The sequence below is a fragment of the Thamnophis sirtalis genome, unplaced genomic scaffold (assembly GCF_051295495.1).
Source record: "Thamnophis sirtalis isolate CommonGarterSnake01/CBP01778 unplaced genomic scaffold, rThaSir2_p1.2 scaffold_12, whole genome shotgun sequence".
In the NCBI taxonomy this organism is placed as follows: Eukaryota; Metazoa; Chordata; class Lepidosauria; order Squamata; family Natricidae; genus Thamnophis; species Thamnophis sirtalis.
In genome coordinates this window covers 2,996,491-3,018,535 of record NW_028261392.1, presented here as the reverse complement: position 1 = coordinate 3,018,535, position 22,045 = coordinate 2,996,491, and the positions used below count along the sequence as shown (strand labels likewise).

Genomic DNA, 22,045 nt, shown 5'->3' with positions numbered 1-22,045 from the left:
CCCTCCTCACCTTATTGACCTTATTTTTCTCAACCAATGTGATGCCTGGTGTATTATGCGCCAGTATTTTGTCTGTTTGTATGCGAAAATCCCACAAGATCTTGACCATCTGATTTTCGGTGACATTTTCAGGCCGATGTTCCCACCAGTTTGTTGCTGTTTTAATATTATAATTTTTGCACAAATTCCAATGGATCGTTTGTGCTACTGAATTGTGCCGCAATTTATAATCAGTCTGCGCAATTTTTTTTACAGCAGCTGTGTTGTTGTTGTTGTTGTTGTTGTTATTATTATTATTATTATTATTATTATTATAGCGGAGAATATCTTGACTTCATCTCTTCTCGCGGTCTAACTGACAGGAAGCGGGCCTGCAGCTCTGATGCCTAAGTGACAAGCGTTTCCTGCCTTCACAGCTGCGTCTTTTCTTAAGAACTGCTTGTAAAACATTTCGTACTGCAAGGCACAGTGGAGGCGAAGACCGTCCGGTTTCCTTGGCGATATTATTTTGGGGAAGTGGGATTGCTATTACTTTCTAGACCGGTCCAAAGTCAACTGGCTGGCCTTGCGTCTAAGGTGGGATTGGAACTCGGGGTCTTTTGGCTTTCTCATCTGGGGACTTTAACCACTACACCAAACTGCTTCTTCCCACAAGCTTTGGAGTGGGGGGGGGGGGAACAGCACAGGTAGCCCTCGACTCCCAGGGGTTCGCTTAGAGACTGTTCAAAGTTACAGCGAAGACCCTGCAAAGAGGGAGTCAAGGCCGTTTTTCACACACTGACGCCGGCGGCAGCATCCCCGTGTGATCATGTGATCAAAATTCAGAGGCTTGGCAACTGGCATGTACTCGGGACGGTTGCAGCATCCCAAGATCGCATTATGAGGTTTTGCGACCTTCTGACAAGCCAAGTCAATGGAGAAGCCAGGTTCATTTAACGACCGTGCTGCAAGTTAACAACTGCAGTGATTGACTTAACAACTGTGGCAAGAAAGGTAGTTAAATGGGGCACAAATCACTTAAGAAATGTCTCGCTTAGCAACAGAAATGAGAGCCCATCAATTGTGGTCGAATATCAAGTACTACCTATAATGAACTTAAGTGTTTAGTTCAGTTTAGTTTAGTTTAGTTTAGTTTAGTTTAGTTTAGTTTGGTTTAGTTAGATTTGGTTTGGTTTGGTTGTGTTAGGTTTTATTTATTTATTATTTATTTATTTATTTATTTATTAGACTTATATACCACTTCATAGGGCTTTCATCCCTCTCTAAGCAGTTTACAGAGTCAGCATATTGCCCCCAACAACAGTCTGGGTCCTCATTTCACCCACCTCGGAAGGATGGAAGGCTGAGTCAACCTTGAGCCGGTGAGATTTGAACCGCTGAGCTGCAGATCACAGTCAGCTAAAGTGGCCTGCAGTGCTGCACCCTAACCACTGCGCCACCTCGGCTCTTAAACACTAACTTTAGTTTAGTGTTTGGGGTTGAGTTAGGATTACTTTAGTTTAGGTCTGTGATGGTGAATCTATGGCATGCGTGCCACAGATGGCACACAGAACCACATTTACTGGCCGGCCCTCAGTTCTGGTGCACAGGCGCACGCCGGCCAGCTGATTTTCGGCCTTCCAGTTGGCTCCTTGGGGGCGTTTTTCGCCCTCCCCAGGTTTCAGGAAGGCCTCCAGAGGTGGAGAGGTAAATTTTAAAACGTTTTTGCCCTCCCCAGCCCACAACAGCACTTTGCAGGCCTCCCAAACCCTCAGGATTTGTGAAAAGGGGGCATACAGAGAGTTTGAGAAGCCTGCAAAATGGTCCTGGGGGCCGGGGAGGCAAAGATGTGACGGGAGGGGGGGGGTTGGGAGGCAAAAAAAACAGGCCCATTTTTTGAAGAAAAAAAAGGGGGGCGTGCAGAGGATGTGGGAGGCCTGTAGAGTGCTTCTGGGGGCTGGGGAGGGCAAAAAATGAGCAAAAATAACGGCCCATTTTTTGCAAAAAACAGGGCATGCAGAAAATTTGGAAGGCATGCAGTGTGCTCCCGGGGGCTTGGGAGGGCAAAAACGGGCCCATTTTCTGCTCGTTTTTGCCCTCCCCGGCCCCCACAAGCCCTTTGCAGGCCTCCCAAACCCTCTGCACGTGCTTTTTGGCGAAAAATGGGAATGCGCAGGGCGGGGTTTCGGGAGGCCAAAAATGCTGCATTCGGTGTATAAGACGCACCCAGATTTTTAACTCTCTTTTTTGGGGGGGAGTGCGTCTTATACTCCGAAAAATACGGTGCCTAACATCCTAGGTAACCAAGATTGACATGTAGGGGAAAAGGAGGAAGACACTTAAAAGTAAATCGTGTTTCTGTACATATGCAACCAGCTGAAGATCTTTAAACATCCAAAAGCCACTTCTGTAAATTGCGACGGGGGAAAACAGAAAGAAAAACACGTATTAAAGGAACCGAAACTTTCAGAAAACTGCTAGTTTTTATTTCACAGGACCTAACTCAAAAAAAAAAAACCCCTCATCTTTGTTTAGGATTCAATACTGTCCATAAAGGGTTTATTTGCCTCTTAAACTATAAAGTTTGGCTACTTTTGACAATCTCAAATTTCCAGCGCTGCCACTAGGAGAAAAAATAACCAAGGCCTTTTATTACCAATTTCTATACAGTGTCAGATTATTCCATTAAAATAGCATTCAGGCGAGTGTTGTTGTTGTTTTTTCCCGTACGTGCTCCGAGAAAGCCGTAAATATTTACAGCTTACCCCAAGTGACTTCCGTGCTAGCAAATTCAGTGTTTGAATTAGAACTTGGTCAAATCTACGACTTCAATTAAATGCAAGGAAAAGTTGACTCAGGAGGTGGACGAAGTAAAAAAAAGAATTTGAAAAGAGCAGGAGGGCAGAAAAACGGATGCTGGGTTTATAATAAGAAAGATTAATCTTTCTTATTAAACTCGGAGGTTATTCTGGCTCCTGACTTTAGGAATTCCCTTTTGCAAATACCAACGTTTCGTACGTGAAACATAACTGCGCTGTAGGGCTCGTATCTATTTGCAATTTTGCAATCTCTCTTTTAGACATTGTTAACATTCGGCTTATTACCTGCCGTCCCATATGAGATGCAAATAACCAGGTATTTCACATAGGAAACAAGCAGAATGAATGATGCTCAAGATTGCAGTTAGTTGCTAGTTTATTTCTCTCCTCCTCTGTCCAGCCTCTTGACAAACTCGGTTACTTTGCAAAAGCATGCACTGGCCATTTTCAAAACCTTGCTAATTGTGTTTTGCCTCTTTCTAAACAAAAATGACCCGTCATTCTTCACGCTACCCCACTTCCCCAAAATGCATTAAAAATATACTTATTTTTTGCTTAATTATTCTATGTGAACCCAAGTATTTGATAACGAAAGAGTAGTTGTACTGTGTTTTAGGGCAGAAAGCCATTGTTTCTCCTCCATTTCCTTCATTTATTTATTACAATGCACGCTAATAAAAGTAACTAGCTAATAAAAGAACTTATTATATTTATTGGCTCCTCAGCTCCAAAGGATGGATAACTACCGAGGGAGGGGGGGTGTCCTTGACTTGTGACTATCATTGAGCCTAAAATTTCAATTGTTAAGTGAGACATTTGTTCAGTGAGTTTTGCTCCCTTTTTACGACCATTCTTGCCACAGTGGTTAACTGAATCATTGCAGGATAAGTTAGTAACACGCTTCCCCATAGAAGCCAGATTCTGGCTGGTCAGAAGGTTGCAAAAAGTCATGTGACCCCGGGACGCTACAACCACCTTAAGTACATGCCAGTTGCCAAGCCTCTGAATTTTGATCACATGATCGTGGGGATGCTATGAAGGTCAAAACTGAAAAATGGTCACAATTTACATTTCTCAGTGCCATTGTAACTTAGATGATTAAACGAATAAGTCAAAGGCTACCTGTATAGCAAACTGTAACAATAAAAAAAAAAGACTTAAGATTATTTTAGAGACAGAACAATTCCAAAACTTGGACCACACTGTTTGATAGTCCTATTTGCAAAGTAATAAAATATAAAATAAAATATAAAAATAATATAATATAAAAACAAAATGAAAATAAATAGTTAAGTTAAAATAAAATGATATTCCCAAATCTTCCACATTGTTTGATAGTCTTATTTGCCTCTTTGTAAAGTAATAAAATATAAAATAAAATATAGAAATAATATAATATAAAAACAAAATGAAAATAAATAGTTAAGTTAAAATAAAACGATATTCCCAAATCTTCCACACTGTTTGATAGTCTTATCTGCCTCTTTGTAAAGTAATAAAATATAAAATAAAATATAAAAATAATATAAAAATAAAATGAAAATAAATAGTTAACTTAAAATAAAATGATATTCCCAAATCTTCCACTTTGTTTGATAGTCTTATTTGCCTCTTTGTAAAGTAATAAAATATAAAATAAAATATAAAAATAATATAATATAAAAACAAAATTAAAAAATAGTTAAGTTAAAATAAAATGATATTCCCAAATCTTCCACACTGTTTGATAGTCTTATTTGCCTCTTTGTAAAGCATAATGAAATATAAAATAAAACGTAAAAATAAAATAATATAATATAAAAATAAAATAAAATAAAAATAAAGAGTTTTAGTTAAAATAAAACGATATTTCCAAATCTTCTGAGTTCAGGTCTGCATAGCATTTGCATTATTCCCCGTGCATTTATTCCCAGGCCTTGGGAAAAGCCCAATTTTTTTTAAAAAAAATTGCTGTTTCCTACCAACTTGTGTCTCCAACACATGAAACTGAAGTCACCAAGTTGTAGGTCTTGCAAAAGTGATTGCAGAAAGAACTTTTGCAAATTGTCGGAAGGAGAAATGAAACTGGGCTCCAAAAACAAACAACCGGATTAGTCAGTTTTATTGCAAAAAAAAAAACCAGATGTGGGTTCAACAAGAGAAAAGAACAAAAAAACACCACCAGCTAACTTTAAACCACCATCTTCCACATCAGCAAAGATCGTTTTAAAGACCATGAAATAAAAAAACACACACACAAACACACATATATATATGTGTGTGTGTGTGTGTGTGTGTGTGTGTGTGTTTATTTGTGCTGATAAATAAATAAAGGGAGACTAGTATAGATCTATTTCAAGCTATTTAGCTCTCATCAGCTAGCCATACCCTTCCTGGGATTGGAACCTGGGCTATGTTACATACTAGGCAGAGATCTTAGCCATTAGGCCACAGGCTCTTATCTGTTATCAGCGAAGCCAGGGTGAAAGGTATCTATTAGATTTTTTTTGTATGGGTATGGCTAGCTGATGAGAACTAAATAGCTTGAAATAGATCTATATTAGTCTCCCTTTATTTATTTATCAGCACAAATAAAAAAACACAAATATAACAAAGGCAACAGTAAAAATATTGGGTTTCTGTCGTGATGGACTCTTGTGACGAGCCGATTGACAGATGATGGAAGCAGTTAGCTTCCTCCCATAATTGGGGCTTACCAGGAGTTGTAAAAATCTAATATATATATATATATATATATATATATATATATGTATGTATGTATGTATGTATGTATGTATGTATGTATGTATGTATGTATGTATATATATATTTATTTCATTTTTCAGCTGATAAGGAGGAGACCTGTGGCTTAATGGCTAAGACGTTTGCCTAAGATGCAATACAGCACAGGTTCGATTCCCAGTAAGGGTATGGCTAGCTGATGAGAGCTAAATAGCTTGAGATAGATCTATACTAGTCTCCCTTTATTTATTTATCAGCACAAATAAAACACACACACACACACACACATATATATATGTGCAATTGGAAGCAATCTCATTTTTTGGTGGTTTTTTTTTTTTTTTGCAGAAAAAAAATGTTTTTTTGCGCCAACCAGTTGATCCGACAATCAACATTTCCTTTTGCTCTCATTCTCCGCGGATGAAAACAACTTCCACTTCCAGAGAGTTAAGGCCTTCCCCTAATATTTACACTGTACTGTCTCTGCAGTTTCAAAACCAAAGGTCATTTCAACAGGCGGGCTCAGATGACAGGCGTAGCTAGCATGGCTATTGAATAAAACACTCAATGGCATTCTTGGGGGAGAAAACAAATAGAAAAACAAAGTCATTTTTCTGCCCTTTATGCTGAAAAAAATTATATCAGTCAAAAAAGAAGGGGGGGAAAGCGTTTTTAAGAAGAGTTTTGAGATTCAGATCTGGGTGTTTATAACTACAAATATTAGCTTGTACTCCATAATTCAAATATATAATACCAATAATAATAACAATAATAACAACAACAATCTGGACTCCTAATGCATAAAAATTCAGATTTTCGTCTCTGCTCTCTACATTTTATTTACAGTGATTCAGAGGGGATTTCAGACAGAAATATACTCCAGCTTTCATGATTCATCTCCATTAGAAAGACAAATGGAAATAATACTCCGGGAAACCAATTTTCTAGCGTTCGTTATATTCGTGATTTTTTTAAGCAGATGAAATGTACTGTAAGCTAAAAGCGGAAAAGGGGAGAGCAGAGTTGATTAATAATAGAAGGAAATAAACTCTAAAAATTTTAAGGTGAATTATGGCAACAATGCACATTTTGTAGCTTTTTCAAAATTTCCACAACTGAGTTTTATTCTTACAAAACCTGATTACAACCCTGTAAGATTGCAGTTTCGGAGAAATATTGAGAGCGCACCTAGAAACGAGATGGACAAACAAATTGAATAAAGAAATATCATTCTAGATGGCCTCTTGGCACTTCTGCCTGGCCTATTTATCTGCCATAGTGCAAATTAAAATTCAAACCCATGCCTCAAAAATCAAATGTTTCAAATATGACCTCTATGTGTCTGGATTTATATTTATTATAAAAGTAAATTTATACGGGAAGAGGTTAAAAACCTGTTGATACCTTGAATTCTTGTAGGAGAATTGAACTCACTAGCTCTATTTCAATTTCAAATTGTTATTTCCAGATAAGAGGGATAATTAAGTGGGTGGTGCTTATTCCTCTTAATTGTCATTTTAGATTAATCTCCCGCCTTTCCTCCAAGAATTCAAGACTTCCCGCTCCAATTGTGTCCCCTAACACTAACTGTGGCCCAAAGTCACAATGAGCTTGTGTCAAACAGTGAATGTGACGTTCAAAACTGACCTCTCTGCCTCTTTATGGACGTATCCAGGAAACCACCAGCGGTCAACTCCAAATAGACTTTGATCAGAAAATGAATGAGTGGCATCTTAAAAAGACAAAGGTTCCCCTCACACATCTGTGCTAGTCGTTCTCGACTCTACGGGGCGGTGCTCATCTCCGTTTCAAAGCCGAAAATCCAGCGCTGTCCGAAGACGTCTCTGTGGTCATGTGGCCCATGGCATGACTCAATGCCGAGGGCGCATGGAACACTGTTACCTTCCCACCAAATGTGGTTCCTATTTTTCTACTTGCATTTTTACATGCTTTCTAAATGCTAGGTTGGCAGAAGTTGGGAGAAGTAACGGGAGCTCACTCCATTGCGCGGCGCTAGGGATTCGAACCGCTGGACTGCCGACCTTTCTGATCGACAAGCTGAGCGTCTTAGCCGCTAAGCCATCATTTCATTCATTCTAGGTTTTTTATTTAAAAAAAAATTCTATAATGAACAATTCACTGTCGAGCAAAGCCGGCTTTCCCGTTATTATTTAATCCTCCTCAAGGGGGGGGAAAAGGATCAAAAAAATTCAATGGTTCTACAATCGTTTGCCAATCGCATTGGTGCAAAGACTCAATAGCGGTTGATAGGCAAGTTGCTCCACAGAAAGATATTACTAGAGGTGTACCATACACGCTCCGCGGGCAATCGTCGACTTATGACGGGTTTTGGGATGGGAACTTCCACGGCTAAGCGAGGCACTCATAACATGAGACATCACATGACTGTGTCACTTAGCGGGGGTAGTCCAGAGCAGTGCAATTGCCATTGTAATCTCTAAAACTAGCGGGTTGGTCCACCTATCATGATCCAAACCATTGGTCCTTGCTCCCTGCGCGGGAAGTACGGGACCCCCTCCTCTGCCTCACGCCCTCACCTTTATGCCTTGCCCGCCAGGCCTTCTTCTCAAGGCCCAGCTCCCTGATTCTCCAAAGGGTCAGTAAAGGAGAATATTTGTAACTCAGGGTTGAAATGAGATGTTCCTTGATGTGCTCGGAGCTTGGTTGTTTTCCCGTCCACCTGCCGCCCACCTCTGTCCCTTCTCAACCCTCCACAGTGGCCTTCTTCACTGAGTCCTGCAGCAGCCTTCAGTAGTCTCAGCTGGCCATCATTGCCTCCAGACTGGAATTTCCATTGAGTGTCACCTCAAGGCACAACCGGCCCGTCACCACACAAAGTCCCCGCCGCATTGCACTCTACAAACCCTTCGGCACCCGGCTGGCCTTCACTGCTTTCTTCCTGCTTGTGCGAGGAAGATGCAGGCCACCCCCGGCCCTCTTCTCAAGGCCCACCCGCCCGGTTCTCCAAAGTGCCAGTAAAGCAGAATATGTGTAGGGTTGAAATGAGGAGGGTCCTTAATGTTCTCTCAGCTTGGTTGTTTTCTTGCAGATGTTTCATTGATCGAACTAGGGAACATCAACAGTGCTAGTCAATGCCGGTCAGTAGCACAGGTGATGTTCCCCCGTTTGGGTCAGGAAACGTCTGCCAAGCACGGAGAGCGCTAAGGACCCCACAGTCCTTCTATTCTTCCTCCTCTTCCATGGTGTTCCTTAGTTGGGGTCACGAAACATCTGCAAGAAACCAACCATGCACAGAGAGCACCAAGGACCTCACAGTCCTCCTCCTCCTCCTCTTCCTCCTCTCTGCAAACCCTCCCCTCTTCTAACACTGATGATGTTCCCTACTTTGGGTCATGAAACGTCTGCAAGAAAAGCACCAAGCTCAGAGAGCACCAAGGACCCCCGCAGTCATCATCCTTCTCTTTTTCCTCCTCCTCCTCTTCCTCCTCCTCTCTGCAACCCCCCCTCTCTTCTAGCACTGATGATGTTCCCTACTTTAAGTCATGAAACATCTGCAAAAGCACCAAGCTCAGAGAACACCAAGTACCCCACAGTCCTCCTCCTAGCACTGATGATGTTACCTAGTTGGATCATTAAATGTCTAGAAGAAAACCAAGAAGTTCAGAGAGCACCAAGGACCCCACAGTCCTCCTCCTCCTCCTCCTCCTAACACTGATGATGTTACCTAGTTGGATCATGAAATGTCTAGAAGTAAACCACCAAGCTCAGAGAGCACCAAGGACCCCACAGTCCTCCTCCTCCTCCTCTACTCCAGATATCCTACTCCCTTCCAGCACCAAGAACCCCACTCCCAAGTGTATCTGCCTGAGAGCTTCCAAGCAATTCTAAAGCATCGTGAGAACCATGCCTCTCTCGTTCTCCAGGTAGCACACCCGATGCTTGCTGTGCAAGGTCCATAATGCTCTTTTTAAACCTTTCAATACAGTGAGTCCTCAACTTACAACTGTTCTCTTAGTGACCGCTCAAACGGCACTGACAAAAGGGACCATTAGGATCATTTTTCACACTTACAGCCGTTGTCGCCTCCCCGTGATCCTGTGATCAAAGTTCAGGTGCTTGGCAACTGGTTCACACTTATTACCGTTGCTGTGTCCCAAAGTCACATGATCCCCTTTTGCGACTTTCCGACAAGCAAAGTCAAATGGGGAAGCAGGATTCACTGAATGACCGTGTTACTAGCGTATCAACGGCAGCGATTCACTTAACAACTGTGGCAAGAAAGGTCGTAACATGAGGCAAAACTCTCTTTTAACAAATGTCTTGCTCAACAACCTACATTTTGGGGCTCAATTGTGGCCACAAGTCAAGGCAGGGCTACCCGTATAGCATCTAAAAGTTCACTAAAAGGGACGCTTGAAAAAAAGCAGAAAGAATCTGGGTTGGTGTGTCCTAGGGCCAAAGGAACAGAGCAATTCCATTTTTCCATTTCTACTACACATTTTCAACAGTTCAGAATCAACGCCTTCTATTTGTCAACAATTAAATTGTTCATTATAAAAAATGACTAATTCAGTGTGAAAGAAATGGAGGGACTAAATCACATTATAACTTACTCTAAATGAAAGATACCCTGCCCCTAAATTGAATAAACCCTGAATTGTCCTACAGGTAATCAGGATGATATCTATTACGTTTTGCAAATTCCCCAATTTTTGATTCCAAGATAAAAAGCACTACGGGACAAGAATTAAACGTATTCAGGATCAGCTCTGGCTTCCATTCATTGACTTCAGGAGCAGGAGAAAACAATCCCAGGGCCATTCAATTCATCATTAAGCAGCAGGAATGCAAAACAAAATACTTTTGACATGCCCTAACAGCCTTCATCCTCCACCAGGCTCAACTGCACCTACTATCCTGAATTATTTCTAAAATCTAATCACTTTCGAGACGGGTTCCCTATTGATAAATCTGCTGTTTAAAATAGCCGGCTTCCCAATCCTGTTAATAAATATACTTTCCAGTCCTGAATGGAATGAGGACTCCCGAGACTTCAATATTTAAAAACTAAATGGGAAAGTTTCTATAATTTTCCATCCAAACTCCAAAATCTAGGAAACGCTACTGCTTAAAGTATTTTTTTTTTTAAAAGCTGCTGAAAACCTTTTTTTTTTTTAACCCACAATTCAAGAGCACGAAGGCAGAGAAATGCACTGTGTTTAGAATGGGATAATACTTGCAAATAGCTCTTAACAATACAGTGAACAAGGCCAATGCATTTTTTTTACACAGATGCCGACAGAATTACTTGCCAGCTATTTATTCCCTGGCAGCATGACCTCGATTTTGGGAAACCTAACACAGTTTTTGAAAGTTGAGTAAGCTTTGTTTTTCGTGAGAAAGTTAAATTAATGGCCAATCTTTCTCAAAGTTAAAGAAACATCAAACCTGGCACAAAATAAGGAGAGGGAGTGCAAAACACCGACAATTGTTTTAGCACAATCTTCTTCGACCTGGCATCCTTGGAATATCATGCCTTACCAGATCCCATCCTATCTCAAGGCAGCATGAAAAATTATTAGATTAATAGGTGCAATCTTGGATCTAGGGAGGAGCAGGTGGGTGAAAGCTGATTTAGGGAGCATTTTGTGGGGGTAGGTAGATGGTTTATGTCCCCCTCCATCTTCTGCCCCACCCACCCACCCCTTCGCACAGCATTTTGACGAGTGAAGTCACAACTCAAAACCTTTTGGCAACCATCTCCGCAAAACCTTTCCAAGTCAACTCCTAGCAATTGTCATAGCCGGTTATGAAGCAAGAGCAGCCATAAGGAGTCAGTCAACCACAATGAACAACAACAAGGAATTACAGAAAACACGTCTGGCAGAAAAACACACATTCTCACATCAATAATCCAAATATTTTTAACCGATGGGACAGCAGAAGTTTTTTTTTTTTTAAACAAACCCGTCTATTCCACGCTTCGAAACGGCGACACGCCAGGAATATGCTTTATATCCCCGTTGAGAAAGATAAGCTTATGCCATAAATGCTTAAAATATTTGTATTTCGTAGCGCTGACTTTATTCCACTTTTATCTGTTTCCTTCTCCGCGTTCAAAAAGCCGAATAACACACATTTATGTTTTTGAGTTATGCCGGTGATGAGTTAAAACTGAACGAGCCTCCTAAACCTGTTTTCATTTTTTTAAAAAAACAAAACAAAACCCGGAATTAACTCAGCTTTTTTTTTTCTTTTTCTAATTTCTTTCTCTCTCGACACTCCCAAACAAAACGTTGAAAGGCGAAGGAAAATTTAAAAAGAATAATTGAAACGTACTCCAGAAAATGTTCTCTGTTCTCCTATCGCTTCTTAAAATGCAACTAAGCCTGGGACGCCAAAAAAAAGCACACACCCATGTGTGTGTGTGTGTGTTTAAATAAAAATAAAAACTCAGCGTGGAAATAATCCTCCCCCATCCGCAAAAGTTCTAGAAATTTCACTGAAATTGCAGTTTTACCTTGCTCGATGTGGCTGGGTGGGATCCCAAAAGTTAGGACGGTACCTACAAATCCAAGCACTGGTGTGTCTGTGTGTGTGTGTTTGTGTGCGTGCGTGCGTGCATGTGTGTGTGTGTGTTTGTGCAGTTAAAATGGCTTCTGCGGATTGGGGAAGTGGGTGCTTGTGTGTTGCAGCTTGTGAGTCATACGTGAAACTAAGACTTCGGGCACGCCTAAGTTGCTGCCAAATTACTCCACCAGGTCAAACATGCAAATCTTCCAGGTAAGAGGGAGGGGAGGAACCTTCGTTTAATCAGACAGCCACACCTTAGCCTAGCAAACAGAGCAAAGGCCGGGACAATTGCTGAGCAAAAATGTGGAACGCACAAGGCTTTACACTCTCAGCAAGTGGACTCACACACACACACCCAAAAATAAAAAATAAAAATTGAAATAAAGCCAGGAAGACTGTGATGGTGGTGGTGGTGGTGGTGGTGCATTTATTAATTTTTATTTTTAATTTTTGCAGATCCCTTGCACGCACGCCTGGCTCAAATAAACGAAGCAACCCGATGTTTTAAGAAAGTTAATGATCAATCCGGGCAATCCTTGCGTGGCTCCAAACCAGTTGGACTGTGTTTTTTTTATTTTCAAACGGGAGTTGGGAATGAATCGGAAGAGGATTGGCTTCGATTAAACGGAATCAAAGGGGGTGGGTGAGGGATGATGGGTAGCAGGGGTGGGATGGGCTTTGTAGTTCTTACACACCTGCTGGACTTTCCAGGAAAGAGGGTGGGTGGGTGGGTGGGGGGGAAATAATTCTTATTTCTCTCCTGTTTTAGATTGTTGTTTTGTTTTTAAGCATTTTTTTTTCCTTTCCTCGCTTTCCCCTCTTTTTGGAAGCAAGAGGCCAATAAGGCAGATATTATTCTTGTCTTTTGCGCATATTATTAATTTTTTTTGAGAAGTGAGACTTCAAGAAAGGAAGGGGGAGGGAGGGGAAAAAAAATCGTCTGCCTGAAACCGGAAGGGAAGTCAAGAGGTCGTTGCCATACTGAGGACTAGAAACGTTGCAAAGGAGCTGCTCAGAAGTGGCTCCGACCTGCTGAAGGCAGGGAGCCCAGGTGCTTTGTTCAGGAATCAGGCAGCTGTGGCCATGAGGCGTGTCCTCAAAAAACCCACAATTGACAGTACACACACCAGGAGTGGCTTCAAAATGTTTTTTTTAAAAAAAGGCAGGCTGGGAAGGGATGCCTCGGCTTCTACTGGCCCACCTGAGCGGGGGGGGGGGTGTTCCTACGCAGGTGCCGCCAGTGCCTGGACCTGTCGATAAACATCCAGGTGTTTTGATGTCATCCCTCCCCCCCCCCCGCCTGCCATCAACAAAACACAAGGGGGGGGTCTCCTCCCACCAGGGGAACCCCAAAGGAAAAGAGGAGTGTAAACCTGGAGGCAGGTGCGGAAGGGAATAAAAAGGGGAAGGGCCACCCTGCCTGGAAATGGGGGAAAAAGAAGAGAAGGGAAGGGAAGAGGAAAGGGAACGGGGAAAGAAGGAAGGGGGAGGAAAGGAAAAAGGAAAAAAGGAAAGGAAGAGAGAAAGGAAGAGGGAAGGGAAAGGAAAGGAAAGGAAAAGAAGAGGGAAAGGAAAGGAAGAGAGAAAGGAAGGGAAGGGAAGGGAAGAGAGAAAAGAAAGGAAGAAAGGAAAGGAAGAGAGAAAGGAAGAGGGAAAGGAAAGGAAGAGAGAAAGGAAGAGGGAAGGAAAGGAAGAGAGGAAGGAAGAGGGAAAGGAAAGGAAAGGAAAGAAGAGAGAAAGGAAGAGAGAAAGGAATGGAAGGGAAGGGAAGAGAGAAAAGAAAGGAAGAAAGAAAGGAAGAGAGAAAGGAAGAGGGAAAGGAAAGGAAGAAGGAAAGGAAAGGAAAGGAAAGAAAGAGAGAAAGGAATGGAAGGGAAGAGAGAAAAGAAAGGAAGAAAGGAAAGGAAGAGAGAAAGGAAGAGATAAAGGAAAGAAAGGAAAAGAAGAGGGAAAGGAAAGGAAAGGAAAGAAGAGAGAAGGAAGAGAGAAAGGAATGGAAGGGAAGAGAGAAAAGAAAGGAAGAAAGGAAAGGAAGAGAGAAAGGAAGGAAGATGGAAAGGAAAGGAAAGGAAGAGAGAGAGAGAAAGGAAAGGAAAGGGAAAGGAAGAGAGAAAGGAACTGAAAGGAAGAAAGGAAGGAAAGGAAGAGAGAAAGGAAAGGAAAGGAAGAGAGAAAGGAAGGGAAGAGAGAAAGGAAAAGAAAAGGGAAAGGAAACGAAGAGAGAAAGGAAAGGAAAGGGTGTGATTATTTTTTTGCAAGAAAAAGTTTTGCTGAAGTTCAAAGCAGCCGCCTTTCCCCTTAATAGATACTCCATGCACTTCCACAGTCTGCTGATTTCAAGAAGCAGAGTCCCTATAGACGTATGGAATAGTCCACATTATACACAGAAGTCACGTAACAGCTTTAAAAAAAAAAACACTTTGCAGCAGAAATGGGAAAACCGTTTCCTCCTATACTTTTCTGAGATTCAATCTCCAGGCTTCCTTCCCAAGTTGAGATCTTCTGGGATCCGCTGTGCTACAAGTTTGGGATCAGGATTAATCCCTAATTTCACGGCAGTACCAGTCATAACCATAAATCCACAGGGAAGATATGTGGGCTTAATGAGCGTATGGCAAATCAAACTTTCTTTGCTTTGCAATTTGGCCTCTCGTTTGCTAAAGTGCTTTAGCTATCACGATAATGGCAAAAAAAAAAAAAGGAAGAAATTTTAGGATATGTAACGTATATAAAGGTTCCCTTCGCACATATCTGCTAGTCGTTCCTGACTCTAGGGGGCGCTGATCGGCTCCGTTTCAAAGCCGAAGAGCCAGCACTGTCCGAAGACGTCTCTGTGGTCATGTGGCTGGCATGACTCAATGCCGAAGGAAACACAGAATGCTGTTCCCTTCCCACCAAAGGTGGTTCCCATTTTTCTACTTGCATTTTTATGTGCTTTCAAACTGCTAGGTTGGCAGAAGCTGGGACAAGGAACGGGAGCTCACTCCGTTATGCGGCGCTAGGGATTCAAACCGCCAAACTGCTGACCTCTCTGATCGACAAGTTCATCATCTTAGCCACTGAGCCACCGTGGGGGGGAGAGGCGAGAGGGGGAGGGATAGGGAGGGAGGGAGGGGATTGACTGTGTTGTTCCTGCGTCGTATGAAGGTATATACATAATTTTGTATTTATTTAAGATTAAGATTTAGTTTATTTGTATGCCGCCCTTCTCCGGGAGGGACTCCGGGAGGCGGCGAACAACTAAAAAGGGGAAAAGGGGATACAAACACAATGCACGTAATTAAAATACACAAGAGTCACACAGCCATACAAGTCGAGAGGGGAGGGGAACTCATCGACCCCAGGCCTGCGGGCACAGCCAGGTTTTGACGGCTTTTCGGAAGGCCTGGAGAGAGGTGAGGGTCCGGATCTCCGCGGGGAGTTCGTTCCAAAGGGCCGGAGCCGCTACAGAGAAGGCCCTCCCCGGGTAGTAGCCAGGTGGCATTGGCTGGTAGACGGAACCCGGAGGAGGCCGATTTATACTGTCATGTTTATGTAGTGTAAAATTGGGAGGTGGTGACCCTTTAAGAGCCGAGGTGGCGCAGTGGTTAAATGCAGCACTGCAGGCTACTGCTAGATCAGCAGTTCAGCGGTTCAAATCTCACCGGCTCAGGGTTGACTCAGCCTTCCATCCTTCCGAGGTGGGTAAAATGAGGACCCGGATTGTTGGGGGCAATATGCTGACTACTGCTATTGCTATTGCTATATTAAGAGCTGCGTGCAATGAAATTTCATTTTTAATGTATGCAATTAGTGTACATTCAAAGTGACAAGTTATTCTCCATTCCGCATACTATTCGATTCTATTCTACTCTATTCTATGCACAAAAACACACACAGACACACACACACACACACACCAGAGGTAGGGCGAACCAGTAGTAGCAGCGGCAGGAGCTTTCCCGTCCGCACACTTCTGCGCATGTGCAGAAGCGTCGTGCCAGTGCGCAAGCGTGCGCAAGTAGTAAAACAAATTGAAACCCACCGCACACACACACACACGCACACAAACTCACACACCCTTCAAAGAGCTGAACTACCAAACTCTTTGGTGGCCTGTGGATTCAATTAAACCAGTTTGGCTGGTTTTTGAAAACTGAGCCATAACCCCCCCCCCCAAATGCCAAAGCAGGTCCTGAAAAGCCAAATGGCCAAACAATATAGGGGGGGGTTGCATTATCGTACCTGTCTTGCAGGTATGTCATTGGAAGAAGGAGGAGGAGAGCTATTTATGGGGTCATCCGGTTCTTGCTCGACTACGCCCAAGTCTTTCGGTGGAAGCAGCAACCTTCCACGGGGATCCTAACTGTAAGGGGCAGCACAGAGGCCGCAGAGGCAGCCTGCGCCCGTGGCATTTAAAAAAAAAAAAAAAAATTCTGAACCTCTTTTTCCTACCAAATGGGAAGGACGAGAGGCAATCAAGACGTCAAGCTTCTCTGATTGCTATCAGCGGTACCTGGCTGCTCTCTGGGCTTGCTTGTTTTCTGACGTTTCCTGACCCAACTAGGTAACATCGTCAATGAGGAGGAGGAAGAAGAGGAAGAAGAGGAGGAGGAAGAGGAAGAGGAGGAGGAGGAAGAAGAAGAGGACGAGGAAGAGGTGGAGGAGCAAGAGGAAGAGGAGGAGGAGGAGGAAGAGGAGGAGGAGGAGGAAGAAGAAAAGGAAGAAGAAAAGGAGGAAGAAGAAGAGGAAGAAGAAAAGGGGGAGGAGGAAGAGGAAGAAGAGGAGGAGGAGGAAGAAGAAGAGGAGGAAGAGGAGGAGAAGAAGAGGAGGAGGAAGAGGTGGGGGAGGAGCAGGAGGAGCAGGAGGAGGAAGAGGAGGAGGAGGAGGAAGAGGAGGAGGAAGAGGAAGAGGAGGAGGAGGAAGAGGAAGAGGAGGAGGAGGAAGAGGAGGAGGAGGAAGAAGAAGAGGACGAGGAAGAGGTGGAGGAGCAAGAGGAGGAGGAAGAGGAGGAGGAGGAGGAAGAAGAAAAGGAAGAAGAAAAGGAGGAAGAAGAAGAGGAAGAAGAAAAGGGGGAGGAGGAAGAGGAAGAAGAGGAGGAGGAAGAGGAGAAAGAGGAAGAGGAGGAAGAGGAGGAGGAGGAAGAAGAAGAGGAGGAAGAGGAGGAGAAGAAGAGGAGAAGAGGTGGGGGAGGAGGAGGAGGAGGAAGAGGAGGAGGAGGAGGAAGAGGAGGAGGAAGAGGAGGAGGAAGAGGAGGAGGAGGAGGAAGAGGAGGAGGAAGAGGAGGAGGAGGAGGAGGAGGGGGAGGTCTGTGGGGTCCTTGGTGCTCTCTGAGCTTGCTTCTTTTCTTGCAGACATTTCATGGCCCAACTAGGTAACATCATCAGTGCTTAAAAGGAGTGGGGTTTGTGAGGAGGAGGAGGAGGAGGAGGAGGAGGAGGAGGAGGAGGAGGAGGAGGAGGAGGAGGAGGAAGAGGAAGAGGAAGAAGAGGAGAAGGAGGAGGAAGAAGAAGAAGAGGAGGAGGAAGAGGAGGAGGAGGAAGCGGAGGAGGAGGAAGAGGAAGAGGAGGAGGAAGAGGAGGAGGAAGAGGAGGAGGAGGAGGGGGAGGTCTGTGGGGTCCTTGGTGCTCTCTGAGCTTGCTTCTTTTCTTGCAGACATTTCATGACCCAACTAGCTAACATCATCAGTGCTTAAAAGGAGTGGGGTTTGCGAGGAGGAGGAGGAGGAGGAGGAATATGGAGTCTTGCGTGCTCTCTGATCCTTCTTGTTTTCTCTACTCAAACTTGGTAACACCATCTTAATACAATAATAATACAATAATACAATACAATAGTAGAGTTGGAAGGGACCTTGGAGGTCTTCTAGTCCAACCCCCTGCCTAGGCAGGAAATCCTGTACCTTTTCAGACAAATGGCTATCCAATCTTAGTTCAGACACTTGGCAACTGACTCGTATTTATGACGGTTGCAGTGTCCCGGGGGATCACCTGATCCCCATTTACGACCGTCCGCCAGGCAAAGTCAATGGGGGAAGCCAGAACTGCGTTGCTAAATTTAACAACTGCCGTAATTCAGTTAACAACTATGGTCATAAAATGGGGCAAAACTCAGCCTAGGTCTCTCTGAGCAACAGAAATTTTGGGCTCAATTCTGGTCGTATGTAGAGGACTTCCTGTATTGACCAACTGAGAACTATAACTGCCAGACCTATTCAATTGAACCTAGAGTGCTTGCATAATTTTGCAATTAAAAAGGGAATAAATTTCCAAATCATAACAGATTAGAATCGTTCTAATTTAATTCCCTTCGCCAACAAGATAAGGAACTGTGAGAATTATAGACTAAATATTTGGAAAATATAAGGCTGCCCGCGTCTGGCCCTTAGGACATTTTTTACGAGTACAAGTTGATGTTATATTTCCTCTGCATTTGGCGCGTCAATTATTTTTTTAACGATATTCTAAGTGTTCTATATTTAAATGAAAAAGCCATTTATTCTACGGAATCCAAACTTTTATGAGCGTAGAAAGATAAATATGGGAGGGGAAATCTTTTTACATTCGTGCCTCTCAATCAGGCTACTTAAAATGAAACTAATCTCATCACGGAAGCCCCAGGACTTCGCAGGAAGTCGGAACGCATCATTTTAAAGATCTTTTCTTCCCCTGATTTAAAGAGATGAACGGTGCAGGGTTAGAAGATAATTCTAAACAGCCTGAGCAAAAAAGTGCGTTTGGTCTCCGGCTGTTTGTTGAATTTATTTTCTATTTTTTTTTCATTTTCTATGCCTTTCACCACTGAGTATATGCCCTCAATTTAGAAGCACAGTGGAGCGCCCGAAATTTCTGTCGCTAAGCGAGACACTTTTTTAAAGTTTTGACCCATTTTGCGTCTTTCTCGCCACGGTTGTTAAGCGAATCTGTTGTTAAATTAGTCGCACGGTTATTAAGTGAATCTATCTATCTATCTATCTATCTATCTATCTATCTATCATCTATCTATCTATCTATCTATCTATCTATCTATCTATCTATCTATCTATCTATCTATCTATCTATCTATCAGAGAGCCGAGGTGGCACAGTGCTTAGAGTGCAGTACTGCAGGCCACTTCAGCTGACTGCTAACTGCAGTTCGGCGGTTCAAATCTCACCGGCTCAAAGGTTGAAATCTCCGGTTCAAATCTCACCGGCTCAAAGGTTGACTCAGCCTTCCATCCTTCTGAGGTGGGTAAAATGAGGACCCAGACTGTGGGGGCGATATGCTGACTCTGTAAACCGCTTAGAGAGGGCTGAAAGCCCTATGAAGCGGTATATAAGTCTAACTGCTATTGCTATTGCTATCTATCTATCATCTATCTATCTATCTATCTATCATCTATCTATCATCTATCTATATCTATCTCATCTATCTATCTATCTATCATCTATCTATCTATCATCTATCTATCTATCATCTATCTATCTCTATCTATCTATATAATCTATCTATTTATATATATATATATATATATATATATATATATATATATATATATATATATATATATATATATATCATATATATATCATCTATCTATCTATATCTCTATCTATCTATCTATCTATCATCTATCTAGATTTATATCTATATCTAATCTATATCTATATCATCTATATCTCTATCTCTATCTAATCTATATCTATCTATCTATCATCTATCTATCTATCTATATCTCTATCTATTTTATCTACCTCTTGTCTGTCTGTCTGTATATCTCTCTATCTTATCTGTCTGTCTGTCTGTATATCTATAAATCCACCCATCCATCCACATCCATCCATCCCTCTCTCTCTGCCTGCCTATCATCCATCCATCTATCTATCTATCTATTTTTCTTTCTATCTATCTATCTATCTATCTATCTATCTATCTATCTATCTATCTATCATCTACCTACCTACCGTGTTTCCCCAAAAATAAGTGCTTGGCCTTATTTTCGGGGAGGTCTTACTATTTTTGAGGTGCAGGAGGCGGCGAGCGTGGTCACCTCATGGCTGCTGCTGTGTTGCAATATTTTTCGGGGAGGGCTTATTTTAGCATGTGCGCCCAAAAGCCCGATTGGGATTATTATCCGGGGAGGTCTTATTTTCAGGGAAACGGGGCGTAAACCCTGCTAGGCAGGATGGCAGCAGAGATGTTGAAAATGGTCACCTGACAACAACCATTATCATCAGCCACAAAACATTGGCTGTCCCAAGTCTGCAGCAGGTAGTCCTCCACTTACGACAATTCATTTAGTGACCGTTCAAAGTTACAATGGCAGTGGGGGGGGGAAAAATGACTTACAACTGTTTTCCACACTTTGGAAGAACCATTGCAGCATTCCCCACCATCACGGGATCAAAATTCAGAGGCTCGGCAACTGGCATGTACTTACGACGGTTGCATTGTCCTGGGTCATGTGGTCTCCTCTGGCAGGGTCAGCAGGGAAACTGGATTCGCTTAACAACTGAGTTGCTAATTTTAACAGCTGCGGTGATTCGCTTAAGAACCGGGGCAGGGCAAGAGAGGTTGTAAAATGTGTGCGGAGCCCACTTAACAAACTGTCTCGCTTAGCAACAGAAAGGTTCGGGCTGAATTGTGGTTGTTAGTTCAAGATTACCTGTCCAGATGACCTCACAAGGAATCTTAAACTTCTGGTTATTAAATCTGGAGCCTGCAAGGGAAGGACAGGAAACTCCAGGAATCACCACCGCAACATGTTCCAACAGAGGAGAAAGATGATTATTATTACTTTCATAATTTCCCCCAGGCTGCGTAGGTATTAGTCACTACCCAGTCCCTGGGATCACCTCTTAGAGATGCTCATAAATGCATTTTAATGTTCTTTTTAGAACCTTAAAACCAATGAAAAAGCTATTATTTACTATTTATTAATCCAATTTATATAAACCCGTATCACAAAAACACGACTCTGGACGGCCTACAGCGATCGAATAACCCCAAATTGTGCATTTGTTGTTAAATATATTGTTATCTGCCCTAGCAGATATTTCAGAGTAACAGTTTTTTTTTTAAAAGCTGTGACAACAATGGAAAGGCTTGTTATTGAGGGGGTTAAAAAGCTTCAGTAAAGTTTATTTATTGGTCTACTTATAACTCGCTCCAGTCCCCAAGGACACTGGGAAGCATATATCTGAAATAATTTCAAGATTTTCCAGTTCCAATTGCCAAAATGTGAATAGATGCGCTTTAAATCACACGGTTTAAATCAAAACCTTACCATTCCAAACAAGAACCTGCTATGGCGCAAGAAATACTACCTATTGTTCACGAGAGTTGGTATTTATTAGCCTTACACTTTAAGCTGATGTCTCGGTGCAAACATTTTTCATCAAATTTGGATTCTTACAGCATCTTTATGTTTCTATTCGGCTAAAATCAAAAAAAATATCACTTCGTAGAAACAAAATCCTAACCAGGAAAACTCCAAATACTTATTAAAGGTAAAAGTTCCCCTCGCACATTTATGCTAGTCATTCCTGACTCTAGGGGGCGATGCTCATCTCTGTTTCAAAGCCGAAAAGCCAACGCTGTGCGAAGACGTCTCCGTGGCCATCATGACTCAATGCCAAAGGCGCACGGAACGCTGTTCCCTTCCCACCAAAGGTGGTTCCTATTTTTCTACTTGCATTTTTTACCTGCTTTCGAACTGCTAGGTTGGCAGAAGCTGGGACGAGTCACGGGAGCTCACTCCGTTACGCGGCGCTAGGGGATTCGAACCGCCGACCCTTCTGATCGACAAGCCACTGAGCCACCGCGTCCCTTAAATATTTATTACCACATATCTAAATATATTCACAATCAAACACCTTCAGATCTTTGTTAACGATCTCAGCAAACTTATATAGGCAATATATACTTTTGACTTCCAAAATAATCGGAGTTCCTCTCTTAAGGCTTACGTGGAAACTCAGGGTTCTTGGGCTAAGAAGACAGGCACTTTCGGGG

The 22,045-nt window shown here is 42.6% G+C and overlaps 1 protein-coding gene across 2 annotated transcripts in view; it reads right to left on the bottom strand.

The window, feature by feature from the left end:
• The window catches only part of ELF1 (E74 like ETS transcription factor 1), an 81,965-nt gene that overhangs the window by 52,754 nt on the left and 7,166 nt on the right, over positions 1-22,045 (bottom strand). Inside the window, exon 1 of one of the 2 annotated variants that reach the window (XM_087726848.1) lies at positions 12,022-12,173. The exons of the other annotated variant lie outside the window; for it this stretch is intronic. The gene's annotated coding sequence lies outside the window, so the exon portion shown is untranslated. Of the gene's footprint in view, positions 1-12,021; positions 12,174-22,045 lie in introns of those variants that run through there. 2 annotated transcript variants of the gene reach the window in all.